This window comes from Carlito syrichta, unplaced genomic scaffold (assembly GCF_000164805.1).
Source record: "Carlito syrichta isolate Samal-C Ts95f unplaced genomic scaffold, Tarsius_syrichta-2.0.1 Scaffold313881, whole genome shotgun sequence".
In the NCBI taxonomy this organism is placed as follows: Eukaryota; Metazoa; Chordata; class Mammalia; order Primates; family Tarsiidae; genus Carlito; species Carlito syrichta.
In genome coordinates, this window is record NW_007257977.1 from 270467 (window position 1) to 288152 (window position 17686).

At 40.8% G+C, this 17686-nt stretch overlaps 1 protein-coding gene across 2 annotated transcripts in view; it reads left to right on the forward strand.

Annotated features, from left to right (window-relative positions):
* The window catches only part of SGMS1 (sphingomyelin synthase 1), a 274978-nt gene that overhangs the window by 51665 nt on the left and 205627 nt on the right, over window positions 1–17686 (forward strand). The window lies entirely within an intron of this gene.

The following is a 17686-nucleotide window of genomic DNA, read 5'->3' on the forward strand; positions in this document are numbered from 1 at the left end:
TGTGTGTAGTTTTTGGCTATTACTGGTGTATTATTTGGGGGTGGGAGGGTTGGGATGGGGAAGAAGGGAGATGGGTAGGATCATTTTGGTTAAAATTTGGAACCTGACTGGGGAAATGGTGAAACAATGGAAAGAGAAAACAACTAATGATTTGTTTCTGTGTCCAGGATATTTTACTTTTGCAAAAACTGTCATTGGCATCATAAATGAGGACTGTGAGAGACTGTTTAAAAGCTGTGAATGCCTGAAACTTTAAGCCAAGTTATTCCCTGCCTGAACTTAATGCTGTTCTCCACAAAGGACTAAGCTAGTCATGAGTTACCAAAGCTGCCATTTTGGAAATGGAAACTGACTGAGGAGGAAAAGTCTTTTCTTGGAGCATATACACAGGCAGATCATTCTGTCGTAGAGGTGCTAATTCCTGAAATTAGGCAAGAAGACCCTTTCTTTTCCAGTTCTAAAGTTATAAATATCAGCTTGTCCATTCAAGCCACTGGCTTAGGTGTTGGGGAAGGGGAGGAGGGTGGCATAGGAGAGTGAGGAAGGACAAGGGCCCATGCTCTTGGGATGAAGAACTCTTGGAGCCTCTCTTTTTTGAACTTTGAACTCTGAAACCATTGGTGGCAGGGTTCAGTCACCGACAGCACAAGTTTCATTGAATTAATTCAAGGGTTGAATTATTTCAAAAGCCTTGGTCTCAGGAGAAGATTAAATTTTCATACTGGGGCAGTGGTTCACTTTAAAACACATATACACACACACACACAAACAAAACCATTTTAAAAGAAATCCTAAGAGTTAAATGATACCCAAAATGCTCTCTGTCTTGAGTCCTGACATCTATCAGTTCTTGGTATTGTCTAGACCTGCATCTAGAGCTACATTTTAAAGTCATTTATTTAGGCATGTGTTAGGTTTCTGTGAAAACTTTGTTTAAATGTAAACTTCATATCATACTGTCAGTATATGTCTTAATAAAACTATAGATTTATAATCCCTGGGGGAAAAAAAAGAAAACCAGGACCCGTAAATACTTAGTCTATAGTGTGTCATTAATAAATTTTAAACATGACCTATAAAAGATAGCTCATTCACTGACCTTTTCATGCTTACCTGAGCATAAAGATGTCATCAGAAAACATACCACTGCCAATGCCATATAATAAAAGGTGATGATATTGATTGTGGCTAAGGTTGAAAACAGTCAGTGACCTTATTCAACTGGTGTACAGAAGATCAACAAGAGGCATTGTTCCCAAAGGGCCTCTACACACTGGCCTTCCGGGCACAAGGGCCTTTTGACTGCAGCTGACACAGGCAGGAAGGAACTGTGCAGGGGTCCAAGCTCCCTAGTTCAGTGGTGAGCAGGCAGGGCTTGTGGTTTAGTCCTCTGAGGTAGCTTAGCAGGGGGTCTTGCTGTTCTCCTGCCCTCCCTGGGTGCCCAGGTGGCAAGGAGAACACTTGCCCTGAACAGGAGGGCAGGAACAGCACCAGTGTTTTAGAAGTTGTAATCGGCTTAAAGCAGGGGAAATCCAGGGTGTTGCTGAGAAAGCATTTCAGGGCGGACTTTGACCCTAGGCGGATCCTGAGGGAGGTCACACGTCTCTGTCTCCCGTGCTTATCAAAACTTGGATCCTGTGACTCCCTGGTGGCACTTACAGCTTTTACCTCACAAATCTGTCTCCATATTAATACTGTTTTCTGTCATTTCCTGAATGTGAATTCAATCCCACTAAGTAGCCACAGAGGTTGTTGCTGGCAGGTCATGTCACTCCTCTCCTCTGGTGCTTGGATATGTGTGGGAACATTTGCGGTGGTCATGATGATGGGGGGGGTATATGTACTGGCATTGATTGTCCCGAGGGTGTATGGTATCAAGTGCCCCTCAGTACTTGGGACAATCCCATACAATGAAGGACTGACCTATCCAGAATGCTAATGACACTCCTGATGAGAAACCCTGGAGCTCTTTGGGTTAGTCTGCATCTAGTCTAGTGTCTTCTCAAGAACTTGAGTGAACATTTAATGTCTGTCGGAATTTATGTGGTTAATAGATGAAGTATAAACTTAATTATTTGCAAGGAAAATAGATAGTTGGAGCCATCTTCCTGGATGACTTTGGTGCTCTAACAGTGGCGGTGTCACTCTTCCTGGATTCTGCTTTGCCGATTTACCGTTCCTGATGGTACAGCGTAGATAAGAGTCGTGATCTAGGGAGGTATCCCGAGCATCTACCGTGCCATTCGGGCAACACTCATATTTCAAAAAATACCCAGCATGTATTTCCACTGACACCTCGCTTTCACAAAAATAAACATGATGCTACTAACTAAGTAAATTACATGTTAGCACCATGAAAGAGGATGGGGCCGATACTGCCAATGTTTGCCAGCTGACACCATCCCAGGTGAATAGTCTTAGCAGTAGGGGGGTTTGAGATTTGAGGGCACATGTGCCAGACTCTCAAACCTTCCAGAGAAAAGGTTACTTTACCTATGGAGAAAAAAGGTTTGAACTAAAGATCAAACAGGGCTAGCAGAAAGTCCTGGGATGTTGTTGATACGTATCAGTCATTCAGTTAGAGACATTAGAGATATGACAGATGGATGAAAACTTAGGCATTAGAAAGTATGAACAGGCAAGATGACTTCCTTTCTTATTTTAAAGGATTAAGATATTCTATTAAGCCTGACATCTTGTTGAACTAAGGGTAGACTATAGGATTTGAATGTCTTGAAAACCAGGTAATAATTAATAATTCAACTAACAATAAAGGTAACAGAAACAGACTGGGAAAATTCAGCCAATGGAAGCTGAGAGAAATATAAATACTAAAATGACTCAGTGGGCTGTTTTTTCTAGAAGATCTCCTGTGACCAGATGAGAACTAATGTATTAACTCCTTGTCTCTGTGAGGTGAGCCTACTTCTAGGAATAATTTCTTTTCTTTTTTTAAGTGAGAAAGCAGGATTTATTGAGAGGACAGAAAAGCACCCACAGTGGGAGGGGACCTGAGGGGGTTGCCCTCCAGGGGTAATTTCTAATGAAATGATTATAGATGTATGATGATATTTCACTCTGAAATGTTTAATGAGCATTATTTGAAACTGAGTAATGGAGGCGACCCAGATACCTTCCAAAAGGAGGTTGGATAAATATGATGAAATTCACCTATACAATATTGTATAACAGTGCATGACAATGATGTTGAAAAAAAGTATTGATATGCGACAAAATGTATAAAAAAAGGCTATAATGAAACATATATGATTAATATTTCAATAAAGAAACTGTATAAACATGGAATGGGAGACAGAACTGGGAAGACATTAATGAAAATGCTCACTTGGATTATCTTTGAGTAGTGGGAGTCCAGGAAGTATTTCCTTCTTAAAGCTTTAATGCTGTACTTAAAATATTTTCTGTGAGCATGCGCATTATTTTTGTGATTAAACAGTTTATACAGTAAATAAAAACATGATCTAATTTTTTTTTTTTGAGTGAAGATTTCATTCTTTCACCAGGCTGGAGTTCAGTGGCACACTCATGTCTCACCACAGCCTAGGTAAGCTCAGGTGATCCTTCCACCTCAGCCTCCCAAGTAACTGGGGCTACAGGCACATGCCACTATGCCTGACTACTTTTTTTTCCTTTATGGAGATGTGGTCTTGCTATGTTGCCAAGGCTTGTGTTGAACTTCTGGGCTCAAGTACTTCTCTTGCCTCAATCTCCCTAAGTGCTGGGATTACAGGCATGAGCCACCACACCCAGCCATGATCTAATGTATTAAAAAGAGCATTGTTAACTTTTCTTACTCCAAATATTCTGGATAGTTCTAATTCTTCAAAACCAAATGATTAAATATTTGATCACTTTAAATCTAAATATTTCTCATAGTCCTTAGGAGCAATTTGTTCATCAGGCTTTATTCAGAATTAATTGATCATTAATACAGAGGAATGAGTGTTTTGATTACAAGGATGGGGGAGGAAGGACTTGGGTCAATTGAGGCAGCGATCCCCAACATTTTTGGCGTCAGGGACTGGTTTCGTGGAAGACAATTTTTCCAGGAACAGGGTAGGGGTGATTTGGGAATAATTTAAGTGCATTCCATTTATTGTGCACTTTATTTCTATTATTATTGCATTGAAATGTGAAATAATTATACAACTCACTATAATGCAGAATCAGTGGGAGCCCTGAGCTTGTTTTCTTGCAACTAGACAGTCCCACCAGGGGGTGATGAGAGACGGTGCTAGTGTCACTGCCTCAGCTCCACCTCAGATCATCAGACATTAGATTCTTATAAGAAGCGCACAACTGCGATCCCTTGCATGAAGAGTTCACAATAGGGTTGGCACACCTATGAGAATCTAATGCCGCAGCTAATATGACAGAACATGGAGCTCAGGTGGTAATCCAAGTGATGGGGAGAGGTTGTAAATACAGCAGAAGCTTTGCTTGCTCACCTGCTGCTCATCTCTTGCTGTGTGACCAAGTTGCTAACAGGTCAAGGGTCGGTAACCGGTCCATGGCCTAGGGTTGGGGACCCCTGAATTAAAGGATGGGAAGAAGAAAGGGATATCAATCTAGTGAGGAGGACTGTATAAAAACTAAGTCTAATACAGTAATATTACCTACATTTGTCTAGTTTGAAACTCTGCCTAGGAAATGCCCTGCTGAAACGTCGTGCATGCGTGTCTCTGTGTGTGGATGGGAAACAGCTGTTAAACCTATGCTTGGTTCCCTTGCCCAAAGAGGACTGAACTGGAGATATGAGAATATTTCAGTTGTTAGAGCTGACTTTAAGAAGTTTCCAGCCTAAGGCCTAGTCCAAGAAACTACAGAACTGTATCAGTGCATGAGCTCATTAAGAATTTCGGTCATAACTGGGCATGGTGGCTCACACCTGTAATCTCAGCACTTTGGGAGGTAGGAGTCAGAGGATTAGCTGAGCTCAGGGATTCGAGACTAGCCTGAGCAACATGGCAAGACCTCGTCTCTACAATAAATAAAAAAATCAGCCAGGCATGGTGGTACATGCCTGTGGTTCCAGCTCTTGGTAGACTGAGGTGGAAGTCCACCTGAGCCCAGCAGGTTGAGGCTGCAGTGGCCATGAGTGAGCCACTGCCCTCCAGCCTAGGCGACAGAGTGAAACTCCAACTCAAAAAAAAAAAAAAAAAAGACAAAAAAATTTGGTCTTGTTTTAAGGCAGTATTTGTGGCAGCATTTCTAGAATATACTCTGTGGGTCCTTATTTTTATGACATAGCTCCATGGAGAAAAACAAAGGAACAAGTAGGTTTGTTAAAGCAGATAGGTTAGCATGCTCAGCTGCATTCCCACACCAGTCACATTCCATACTTAGTTTATTAAGGCTCTAGAAGTCTTAAAGACATCTTTTGAATTTGAGGTAACCCTGAGTTTGCTAAATGTAGTTAGCGGTGGCATTTTTTCTTTCATATAAGGCAAAGATGGGTACTCTTGTATGTGAGGATAGTGTGGGCTTTTGTCAGAAGATCCTTTTTAGCTGGAATTTAGAGCTGAGCACTTAGAGTGTACCCCATGGGTGAAGCACCCAGGGAAATATGGGGTCTTTTTCACCTATGTGGGACATACTATTCTGGAACACTGGAAAGTGGGGCTTCAGTTTGCATAGTAATAAAAGGTGTCTGCTTAGGTTGTGATCGACATCTTATGAAGACTGGTATGGTCTAGGTTTCTGTTTTGTTTAAAAAAGAAATCTCAAGTGACAAGATTGGCAAGAAGTATAGACACAGGTTAATGCCGTGTCCTCCCTGTTCTAATTTTCCTTTAGTGAATATATATTATTGTATAAAGCCTTCCTCCAAACTTTAAAAAAAAATAAAAACAATGAGTGTACAACCCATTTCCTCTTGGAAAGAAAAGGGAGAGGCAGCCTGTTAGCACACTCTACACATGAAGGGACCCTGGCAGCTGGCCAACTGCTCTCCCATGCTGGAGGGAGGAGCTTAGGAAGGCAGAGTGGGCTTGTGAGCCAGAGATGATTCCCTGCTCATCCCTGTTGGGTCTGGAGACAGTTATCTGTGTGCTTGGGCCTGCTGAAAAGCCAGGGAGGGCAGGATCAGGCAGGGAGCTGACATCTGCATGACCACCCCATCTGGCTGCCATGCTTCTTTTGGTGCTGTGACACAGAAGTGACTCTTTTTTAGTCAGGGGAGAGAACTCTGAATTAAGACTCTTGATTTTTAAAAAAAACTCTATTTTAGGACTGCAAACTTGGGAGACCAGCAATGTAGAAAGATAATGTAGAAAATAGATATTTTCAGTAAAAATTGTTTAGGCTTCTGATTGTAAGAAAAGCTCTAGTCTGAGAATGCTGATCTTGTAAAGATGTGACCAGTCCATGGTAAGTGTGAAAAATCCATAGAAGTGTAGCATAATGATGACTCTGAGGACCCGGTCTTTCATTGACATGAACAATGGTGTTAACAATGCGACTCAGACAAAACCAGACCTCTGGGAAGTTGGTGTGAGGCCCAACCACCTCTGAGGCACTCAGCTGCAGACTCCCTTCTTCCTGCTCTGCAGCCCCCATCGTCCTGCCTAAAACTCAGCCACATTCCCCTTAGACACCTGGGAAAAGGAAGTAGACCCAGAACAGGTTTTTACCAGGGAATGAAAAGTTAAGCTTTATGAGTTCAAGAGGAGCAAAGAAATTGTTCTGTTTTCCTCAAATGAGACTCATCTGGGAAATTAAAAACAAAATGCTCTTGAAAAATAAAGTTTTAATTACAACATTCCCCCCCCAGAGATCTCAGCAAAACAAGGTTGAACACATACATTATCCACAAGGTAATTCTAGATAAGAAACTTAAGATGTCTCTAACTAAACTAAATTAAGATGCCTCTTCATGCCTTTAATAAATTCTACACTGATTTGGTTCCAGTCACAAATGTGCATCTACAAGATAAAGATAAATGAAACAGGGTGATTAGTAAACGTTCTGTTTTCTGTCTGATGAGAATACTTAGATTGTAAACTTATTTAATTTTACAGCTGGAATGAATCTTTGAAATTAAATTGTCTAACCATCTCTTTTTGCAAATGCAGAAATCAAGGCCTAGAGAGGGAACAAGACCTCTGAGCTCACACATGTAGTTAACCATAGAATGTAGGGTTCCAAATGTTTTTGCGGAACATGTGAGTAAAGATTAGAGATTATAAGGACGCTCATATAAATTCCTAACAAGTCAACTTGGTTATGTCTATCCTCACAATGATGAAGGGATGGAAAAGACTGTGAATATAATTCCTACCAAGTGATTTTTTTAAAAAAAACCAAAAGATGGGACATTCTCTGCTTCCTGACAAGCAGCATTGCCCACTGGTATGGTGCTCCAAATGGGTACCCTTCTAGTACACTTTTGACTTTTTCTTGTGAATAACCAGGGCCCAAATGAAAAAGTCTAGGCAGTTTTAAAGATGGTATTTGTTGTTTTTAAAGGAGAAAATGATTCATTTGGCAATGTCTGCATGCTTACAATGAGTTGGAAACTGTTCTGGTTGCTTGGATACAAAACTAAACAAGAAAGGTGTGAAAATACGACTGTCATTTTGTTAACTATTGGATGTATTTTGCCTATTCTTTTTCTATATGTACATATTCTATAGTTTTAAGACATTTTTGTATCCTGCTTTCTTCATTTAATATCTTAAATATTTCTGCATGAATATAATTTTTAATGGCTGCATACTATTCTATTATGTGAATCTCACAATTTTGTAATTTCCCTGTTGTAGAATGAGGTAATTTTGCAATTAATTGTGCAACAGTGAAAAGTATTGATGGAGACAATTGTATCCGCATTTCTAATTATTTCCTTAAGATGGATTCAAATTGGAATTGTGTCAAACAATATGAGCATTTTTAAGTCTTTAGTTGATACATAAGGATTTTGATACATTCTCTATGTAAGGAAGCATTCATCCCATTTTATCATTATTAGTATTGAAATTTCTTTCCTATCCTTTTTTTTTCTTTTCAGAGGCAGGGTTTCACTCTGTTGTCCAGGCTGGAGTGCAGTGGCGCTCACTGTGACCTCCAACTTCTAAGCTCAAGCTAGCCTCTTGTTGCCTTGTCCTCCTGAGTAGCTGGGATTTCAGATGTGAGCCACTGTGCCCAGCCAAATATTTTTAAAGTTTTGACTTAACAACAACAATAAAAAAAAACAACAACTATGCATTGGTTCAATTTATATTTTTTTGAATATTAGGTGACATTGAGTCAATGTCTGTTTTTTAGGTCATTTTTTAATGTGCCCAGTACTGTATTTTAACTTCTTTTTAGTTATGAAAATGATAGATAAGTACATCTCATAAAAGATTTAAGGACTGTACGGATAAAATCCTCTTTGATTCTCTTCTCCCTCATTCTCTTTCCATCCCTACAAAGGTACAGGTTATACCTTTGTAGACTTTTTGACTATACTTAAATGTATGTGTGGAAATAGATACTTTCTAAATAACTCATATCCTATGTAATTTGGAGGTTAATTTGTGGTTTTTAACATTTTTTTTTTCTTGATTTGGGGTCTCACTATGTTGTCCAGACTATACTTGAACTACTGGGTTCAAGGAATCTTCTTGCCTCAGCCTCCTGAAAAGCTGAAACTCCAGAGGTGTGCCATGGCACCTGGCTTCCTTTTTTGTGTTTAACTGGTGCACAGCATATTATATGATATGTACCATGGTTCATTTAACTGTCTGTTTATTAACCATTTTTAATTTTCTTATTCATATATGTGTGTACATCTCTAAAGTATTATGAATCTTTTATCTTTAAGTTTAAAGTTTAGTGTTTTTTAAAATAGATTTATAGATTTTTCTTATAGATATATGTTCTCTTTTATAATAATGAGGTATTATTTATTATTCCCTGTATATACTTAAGAAAAATGTGTATTCATTTTACAAATAACAAACTTTAAAATGATTCTGAAGAGATAAAACAAAATATCATACTGATGATTCAAATAAGGTTAGAGAAAAAAGGTCTGAAACTTTCTATTTCTCATTTTTAAATTCATCTATTAAAACTGACCTGATTGACCGGGCTCGGTGGCTCAGCCTGTAATCCCACGCCTTTGGGAGGCTGAGGTGAGTGGATTTGCCTGAGCCCGTGGGTTCGAGACCCGCCTGGGCAGCGAGACCTCATCTCTACAATAAATCAAAAAATCAGCCGGGCGTGGTAGCACATGCCTGTAATTCCGGCTACTTGGAAGGCTGAGGTGGATGGATCGCTGGAGCCCAGCAGGTCGAGGCTGCGGTGGCCGGGAGCAGTCACTGCACTCCGGTCTGGGTGACAGAGTGAGACTCCAACTCAAAAAAAACAAAAAAAACAAAAGTGACCTTATTATCGAACATATTTGCTCACTGCCCTTTCAGAGTTTCAAGCCGTACTTCTCAACTTACCAGTGGTCATGAGTACTTTTTATTCACTGTGCTGAAAACCAGAGCAAAGGAAGCACTGCTATATTAAAGCAAAAAACAAAAATAAAGAAATTTATCATAACAAAAAATTTGAATTACGGCTGGGTGCGGTGGCTCATGCCTATAATCGCAGCACTTAGGGAGGCTGGGGTGAGAGGATTGCCTAAGTCCATGGGTTGGAGACCAGCCTGGGTAACTTGGTGATACCTCATCTCTATAGTAAATCAAAACATTAGTCAGACATGGTGGCACGTGCCTGTAGTTCCAGCTACTTGAAGACTGAGGTGGAAAGATCACCTGAGCCCATCAGGTCAAGGCTGTGGTGGCCGTGCGTGTGCCACAACATTCCAACCTGGGTGACAGAGTGAGACTCCACTCCAACCTGGGTGAAAGAGTGAGACTCCAACTAAAAAAAAAATTTTTTTTAATTAAGGGCAAAAAAAACCCTTTAGTTCTGACCAGTTCTATCACAATTTTGTTTTTTTTAAAGTAAAAAATTTCTTTGAGGAACTTCTCTCTCTACTTATTTTTCACCATCTTTGTCAAATATTCAGTGAGATTTTAATATTTGTATAATGTTTCTGTTCTTAGAAAAGTCATTCAAAAACATTGGTCCACTCAAGTTAGAAGAGTGTTTAAAATATTCAATTTTTACTATATATTTGCTTAGTCTTTCTTTTCATAAAAATCTCATCCTTAGGTTTTATGTGGTACCTGTTTCTTTTATTTGTGGGCGTATTATATGTTTTTCACCATACTTGGGGCTATCAAGGTTCCTGCCTCCCTCTGACTGTTTCTAGCACCAAACTCAGCACTTCATACCTAGTAACTGCTTAGGTGAATTAAAATAACCATACATGCAAAGACATCAGTTATCAGTCTATCCTATAGTCATAGTAAGTCCTGGAAATCCAAACCTGATCCATGTAGCAATAAAACAAGATGGACTGCCTTGCCTAGGAATGAAGACATAAAAATCACCTTCCAAGTCATGAATTTTGGAGCAGATTATAGTGGCAACTCATAAACCAAAGTCCATTAGCAGTTTTAGAACTTTAGCAGAATAATTTGAGTTGTTGCCAGGTTTAACTACAGCAAGTCCTCACTTAAGGTCATTGATACGTTCTTGGAAACTACAGCTTGAACTGACATGATGTTTATTTATACTAACTTTACCTTAGGCTGAACTGATATAAACAAGAGTTAAGCTTCTGTGGCACATTTCTGGTCACAAAATCATCAAACTTCTTAATAAAAACCAAAGCACTTCTAAATATTAAACATGGAAATAAATGTGAGCTGTACATACATTTAAGGAAAATTAATAAAGACAAGTAAAATAATTATTTACCTAATTATTCCAATTCAGAGTCTCGGTGAGGGAGCCTGTCCTGACAGCTCAGGGCACAAGGCGGGACCCACCCTGGACAGGCCACCGTCCATCACAGGGCACACTCACACACATACCCACATATCCACACTCACACTGGGATCATGTAGTCAGGCCATTTCACCTCTCAGGCACATCTTTGGGATATGGAAGGAAGCTGGAGAAAACCCACGCAGACATGGGAAGAAATGCAAACTTCACACAGAGGGTGGCTCTGGCCAGGGATCGGTTTTTTTTTTTTCCTCACCCAAGTTATAACCAAATGAAACAAAACGGCGTTAAACAAAAAAGTGTTATCTGAGGACCTGCTGTTTACATGTAAATGTAAATAATTCAGTTCCAAGCCAGACATTTGGTGTCAGAATCTGGGTTGTGATCCTGGCACTACCATTGGCAAGCTGGTCACTGAACTTTCCTCTCTGAGCTTCAGTGTCTTTATCTGGAAGATGAGATTAGCGCCCACCTTCTCATGCTGCCACTAAGATTAAGCCCATCCACCAAGTGCTCAGTAGGTGGAGATAGATTATTGTAGGTAGTATGCCCCTACTATATACTCAAGCAGTGGGCAACCAGGGAAGATCCTGGCAGCAGCAGATAGGAGAAAGACGTCAGACCACTGGGTGGGATGAGTGGATCCCACCCCCTCTGTGGTGCTCCACACCTGTTGGTGGAGTAGACAGATCAAAAGTTTTGGAGTTAGACAGATCCGAGTTTGATTGACATTGTGGGGATTTGAGAAGACTTTTGTCATGTATGTAGCACAGTGGTTAGATCCTGGTCCAGTATTAACTATGCCATTAGACCTTTGGTACACCTGCTAGGGGTTGTTTGTGTACCAAACACTTGGACCATGTTTGTTGAACAGTGTATTCTAAGTCACTGTGAAATGAATAGGATCCATTTGGAATACAAGGAGGCCCAAGTCTGTAATCCCAGCACTTTGGTATCTTGAGGTGAGAGGGTTGCCTGAACTTCAGGGGTTTGAGACCAGTCTGGGCAATTTGGTGATACCTCGTCTCTACAATAAACTTAAAAAAAAAAAGTCGGTTTTGATAGTGTGTGCCTGTAGTTCCAGCTACTTGGAAGACTGAGGCAGAAGGATTGCCTGAGCCCTGCAGGTGGAGGCTGGGCTGGCCGTGAGCATGCCACTGCACTCTAGCCTGGGTGACAGTGAGATTCTGACTCAAAAAAAAGATACAAACAGGTAGTCTGTGTACATATGTTCCTTTTAAAATATGAAGTTAAGGCCTGGTGCAGTGGCTCAAGCCTGTAATCCCAGCACTTTGGGAGGCTGAGGTGAGAGGACTGCCTGAGCCCAGGGGTTCGAGACCAGCCTGAGCAACCTGGGCAGATTTCATCTCTACAATATGTCAAAAAATTAGCTGGGTGTGATGGCACACTCCTGTGGCTCCAGCTACTTAGAAGGCTGAGGCAGAAAGGATCGCCTGAGCCCAGCAGGTTGAGGCTGCGGTGGCTCTGACCTTGCTACTGCACTCCAGCCTGGATGACAGAGTGAGACCTCGACTCAAAAAAAAAAACAAAAAACAAAAAATGAAGTTAAACCCATGAGTACACTTTAGGATTGCTCCTTCCCTTCAGGTTAGATGTGATAATGGGCTCTTCACTACTAACAAGTTTGAGCTCAGTCTAAGGTGATGAGACTGACATATACTTAGTGCCTGCTTCAGCCAGGTGAGATGATGGCTTTCTGAATAGAGAAGTAGTTGTTGAAATTTCAGAAGACCTCTTACGAGGGGGGACCCCCACAAACAGCTGAAATTATCTTTTGGAGGGTGAGTCCCTTGTAATACAATCAGAATTTGTTCCTCTGGATCAAATGGTCAACCAAAGTTATTATCTGGAAGTTTTGAGATGGTTGCGTCATGATATGCAGAAGAAATGTCCTGACTTGTGGCAAACAGGTGACTGGCTCTTCCACCATGACAGTGTACCTGCCCGCACCCTGCTGAGGGTTGAGCAGTTTTTGACCAAAAATGGTATGACCCCCCCATGCCCCACCCTCCCTATCCACCTGACCTCACCCCGAGCAACTTTTTTTGTTTCCCCAATGAAAAAAGTCCTCAAAGGGAAGCATTTTGCTGTTGTGGAAGAAGTGAAACAAAAAACAGCAGAAGCACTAACAGGCATCAAAATTGATGAGTTCAAAGCCCATTTTGAACAGTGGAAAAAACATCTCTGTAGGTGTATGACTTCAAATAAAGACATCTTGGAGGCGACTGAAGTTTAAGCATGTAAGAATAAGTTCATAATTTAAAAAATTCCTTACTACCCCCGCCTTCAGTTATCTCTGGGAGTCTCCTGTATAAAAGACCACATTTACATGGTTTTCCTGGAAGGTCCTGTTTTGAGGACCAACCTCTTTGTGATACCTTTCTGCCCAGTATGTTTTAAGTAATCTTGTATGTACTTTTCCCCCCCCTCTTTCTTTATTTCAGTACCTTCAGGAGTACAAATGGTTTTTGGTTACATGGATGCAGTACATGGTGGTGAAGAAGTCTGGCCTCTAAGTGTACTCACCACCCCTTCCTGCCCTTCTATGTCTCCAATGTCTATCATACCATTTTATAAGTGATAAAGTGAGAGCATGTTGTGTTTCGTTTTCTTTTTCTGTGCTAGTTCACTAATTGACACTAATTGATGTCCTCCAGTTCCATCTGTGTTGCTACAAAATAGATGATTTTGTTCTTTTTGATGACTGAATAGTACTCCATGATGCGTGTGTGTGTGTGTGTGTGTGTGTGTATACACATTTTCATTATCCACTGCTCAGTTGATGAGCATTTAGATTGATTCCACACCTTGCAATTGTGAATTGTTCTGTAATAAACGTGTGTGCAGGTGTCTATTTTGTGTAACGACTTCTCTTCCTTTGGGTAGATACCCGATAGTGGGATTGCTGGGTCAAATGGTAGATCTACTTTTAGTTCTTTGAAAAATCTCCCTGCTGATTTCCATAGAGATTGTACTAATTTGCACTCCCACCAACAGTGTATAAGCATTCCCCTTTCACCATATCTGCTCCAGCATCTATTGTTACTTGATTTGTAAAATAACGACCCTTCTGACTGGTGTAAGGTAGTATCTACTTGTGGTTTTAATTTGCATTTCTCTGAGGATGAGTGCTGTTGAGCCCTTTTTCATATGTTTGCTGACTATTTGTATATCTTCTTTTGAGAGCTGCCTGTTCATGTCATTTGCCCACTTTTTAATGGGGTCATTTGCTTTTTTCTTGTTGATTTGTTTGAGTTCATTGTAAATTCTGGACATTAGTCCTTTGTCACATGTATAGTTAGTGAATATCTTCTCCCATTCTGTAGGTTGTCTATTTACTCTATTGATTATTTCTTTTGCTCTGCAGAAGCTTATTCATTTAATCAAGTCTCACTTATTTGTTCTTGTTTTATGATACTTTTTCACTTGAAATAAGAAAAAGGAATTCATTTCTACATCTTCAGTGACTCTCCTCCTAATATCTTTTTCCCTGAGGTACACTTTAATATTTTCCTTGTAGCTTTTTAGTAAAAATATAAGAAACGACACTACTTTTACTTACAGAAACCATTTATTATTATTTATTTATTTATCTTTTGAGTTGGAGTCTCACTCTGTCACCCAGACTGGAGTGCGGTGGCCGCTGCTGGCCACCGCAGCCTTGACCTGCTGGGCTCCGGCGACCCTTCCGCCTCAGTCTTCCAAGTAGCCAGAATTACAGGCATGCACTACCACGCCCGGCTGATTTTTTGATTTATTGTAGAGATGAGATCTCGCTGCCCAGGCGGGTCTCGAACCTGCGGGCTCAGGCAATCTACTCACCTCAGCCTCCCAAAGGCGCGGGATTACAGGCTGAGCCACCGAGCCTGGCTAGAAACCATTTTTTAAAAAGAGGATTAGGTTTATCAGAACTTGGGGGAAAAACCCTTTTATGTTTTTTCTTTGATCAGAATTATGTGGCCTTTCCCATTTCCCATTCTGTCCGGTCAGAAATTTAGAAATAATTTTAATGTTTAGTCACGCTAACAGCATTATCAAGTTAAATTGAAATAATGTAATAAAATGAACTGCTGCTGCTGATGTATAATTTTATTTATTTTTTGGAGTTGGGATCTCAGTCTGTTGCCCAGGATGTAGTGCAGTGACCCGATCACAGTTTACCACAGCCTTGACCTTCTGGGCTCAGGTAATCCTTCTGCCTCAGCCTCTTGAGTAGCTAGGACTACAGTCACATGCCACCATGCCTGCCTACTTTTTGATTTTTTTTTGTACAGACAAGATCTTGCTTGGTTGCCCAGGCTAGACTCAAACTTCTGAGCTCAAGCAATCCTCCAACTTCAACCTTCCAAAGTGCTGGGAATACAGGCATGAGCTGTGTAATCCGTTTAGCTGTGTTTTTAAGATTTTTTGATAGAAAATCACTTACAGTTTTAATTGGCTGTTAAAAGACCAGGGATTTTGGAGGAAACATTAGGACAAAATATTCTGATAAACCTCTGCTGAAATACTCAAGTTATATGTTACACTGTGGCTGAGCATTAATTTGGAAACTTCCTACTTCACTGCTGTACATTAAGGCAGTGTGCAACTTTTCAGGGCTGGGATGATGATTGAAGAACACGGTGGCTATTTACAAGTATTGAGTATAAAGATGGATTGTGCTGCTTTTTCTCTTTAAAGAAAATAATGAGGGTTGGACCAGGAAATTGCAAAGGACGTTGGGAGAAAAGAAAGTGCCTCTCTTAAAGTGTGGGATTGGAATGTAAGCAGGGTTAGTTAGTGTAGGATTGAAATGTAAGCAGGGTTAGTCATTCCCTCCTCTGTGCCCTCTGGCACGTGGCTGTATTTTGCCGAAAGCACTAATTGTATGGTACAGAGTTGTAATTATTTGTTTATAGTCTGTCTCTCCATTAAACTATAGCTGGCCCAGCCTCGTTCCTCTTTATGTCTGCCGTATCAAGCACAACACTAGCAATACATTTTTTTTTTTTTGCTGTTTCTCCAAAATTTTATTTTAATTTAAATTATGTACATTTTAAACATATATGATTCCTGGTTCTGAAGTAGATTGGAAGGTTTTTTTTTTTTTAGGCCAGTAAGTGTTTCAAAATATTGGCAAGTATTTTGAATAGTCAAAAGGGGTAGGGAGGCATTTTTCACCCCGGAAGTGTAATATGTGCTCATTAAAAAAAAAAAAAATTCAGGCTGGGCTTGGTGGCTTAGTCTGTAATCCCAGGACTTTGGGAGGCTAAGGCCTGTGGAGCTCGTCGGTTCAGGACCAGCCCAGGCAACTTGGGAAGACCTCGTCTCTACAATAAATCAAAAATTAGCCTGGTGTGGTAGTGTGCGCCTGTAGTTCTGGCTACTTGGGAGACTGAGGTGGAAGGATCGCTGGAGCCCAGCAGGTTGACGCTGGGGTGGTCGAGAATGTGCCACTGCACTGCAGCCTGGGTAACAGAGCAAGACTCTGACTCAAAAAAAGAATTAAGAAAAAAGACTGAATCTTGTGTTTATTCTGATATTTGAGCCAGAGTACAGCACTCCAGCTTGGGCGATGGAGTGAGACTCCAACTCAAAAAAAAAAAAAAAAAAAAAAATCAGAAAATCAAATCTCCTGTAATCCCACAGGATTTTTTCTTGAGGACAGGGTAAGACATAGAAAACTATATTAGGGCTGGGCACGGTGGCTCAAAACTGTAATTCCAGCACTTTGGGAGACCGAGGTGAGAGGATTGCCAGAGTCCAAGGGTTCGAGACCAGCCTGGACAACTTGGCGAGATCTTATCTCTGCAATAAATAAAAAATATTAGCTGGGTGTGGTAGCCCATGCCTGTAGTTCCAACTACTTGGAAGTCTGAGGCAGAAGGATCGCCTGGGTGATGCTAGGGTGGCTGTGAGCATGCTCTTGCACGCCAGTCTGAGTGGTAGAGTGAGACTCTAACTTGAAAAAAAAACTATATTAAAAAGTTTGAGTTATTGGTTTGGACATTTGTGATGAGGATGCTCTGCTATTAACAAAATTAGAAAGTGATATTTTGCTGTACCCTTTCCTTCTCTGTCTGCACCTATCCCAAACTCATACCCTCTCCTTTTTTTTTTTTGAGTTGGGGTTTCACTCTATTGCTTAGTGCAGCAGCACGATCATGGCTCACTGAAAACTTGACCTTCTGGGTTCAGGTGATCTTTCCGCCTCAGTCTCCATAGTAGCTGGGATTACAGGTGTGTGCCACTATGCCCAGCTAATTTTTTGATTTTTTTTTTTTTTTTTTTTGGTAGAGACGAGGTTTCCCTGCTACCTAGGCTGCTGCTGAACTCTCGGGCTCAAGTGATCCTCTCACCTCGGCCTCCCAAAGTGCTGGGATTACAGGAGGGAGCCACTGCACCCAGCCCTAAATACACACCCTATTTTATGCCATTGATGTATCTTCCTTTACCCCAGTGTCCCAGCTCTAGAACCAACATGTTGCTGTGGATTCTATCTAGCCACTTTTAGATAGCCATGGCAGTTTGTAAATTATCCATCTGTGACAATGTTTCCAAGGGACGTTCTAAGGGATCTTAGAATGAGATGTGTAGTAGTATGTCACTTTGAACGGTGGCATATCACAACCTCTCAGGGATTTGGGCTTATTTAAAGCACAGTATGCATCACGGGGATGTACAGATGGATTACATTGAGTGTTGCTTAACGAAATTCCATTTGGTGCCAAGGAGATTCTTTGTGGAATGGCTATGTTTCTGATGGCCTCACTAGTGAGTCTTGCAGTTTTCAACAACAGTGCCTACTGCTTATTGGTAGTGTGGCCTGGA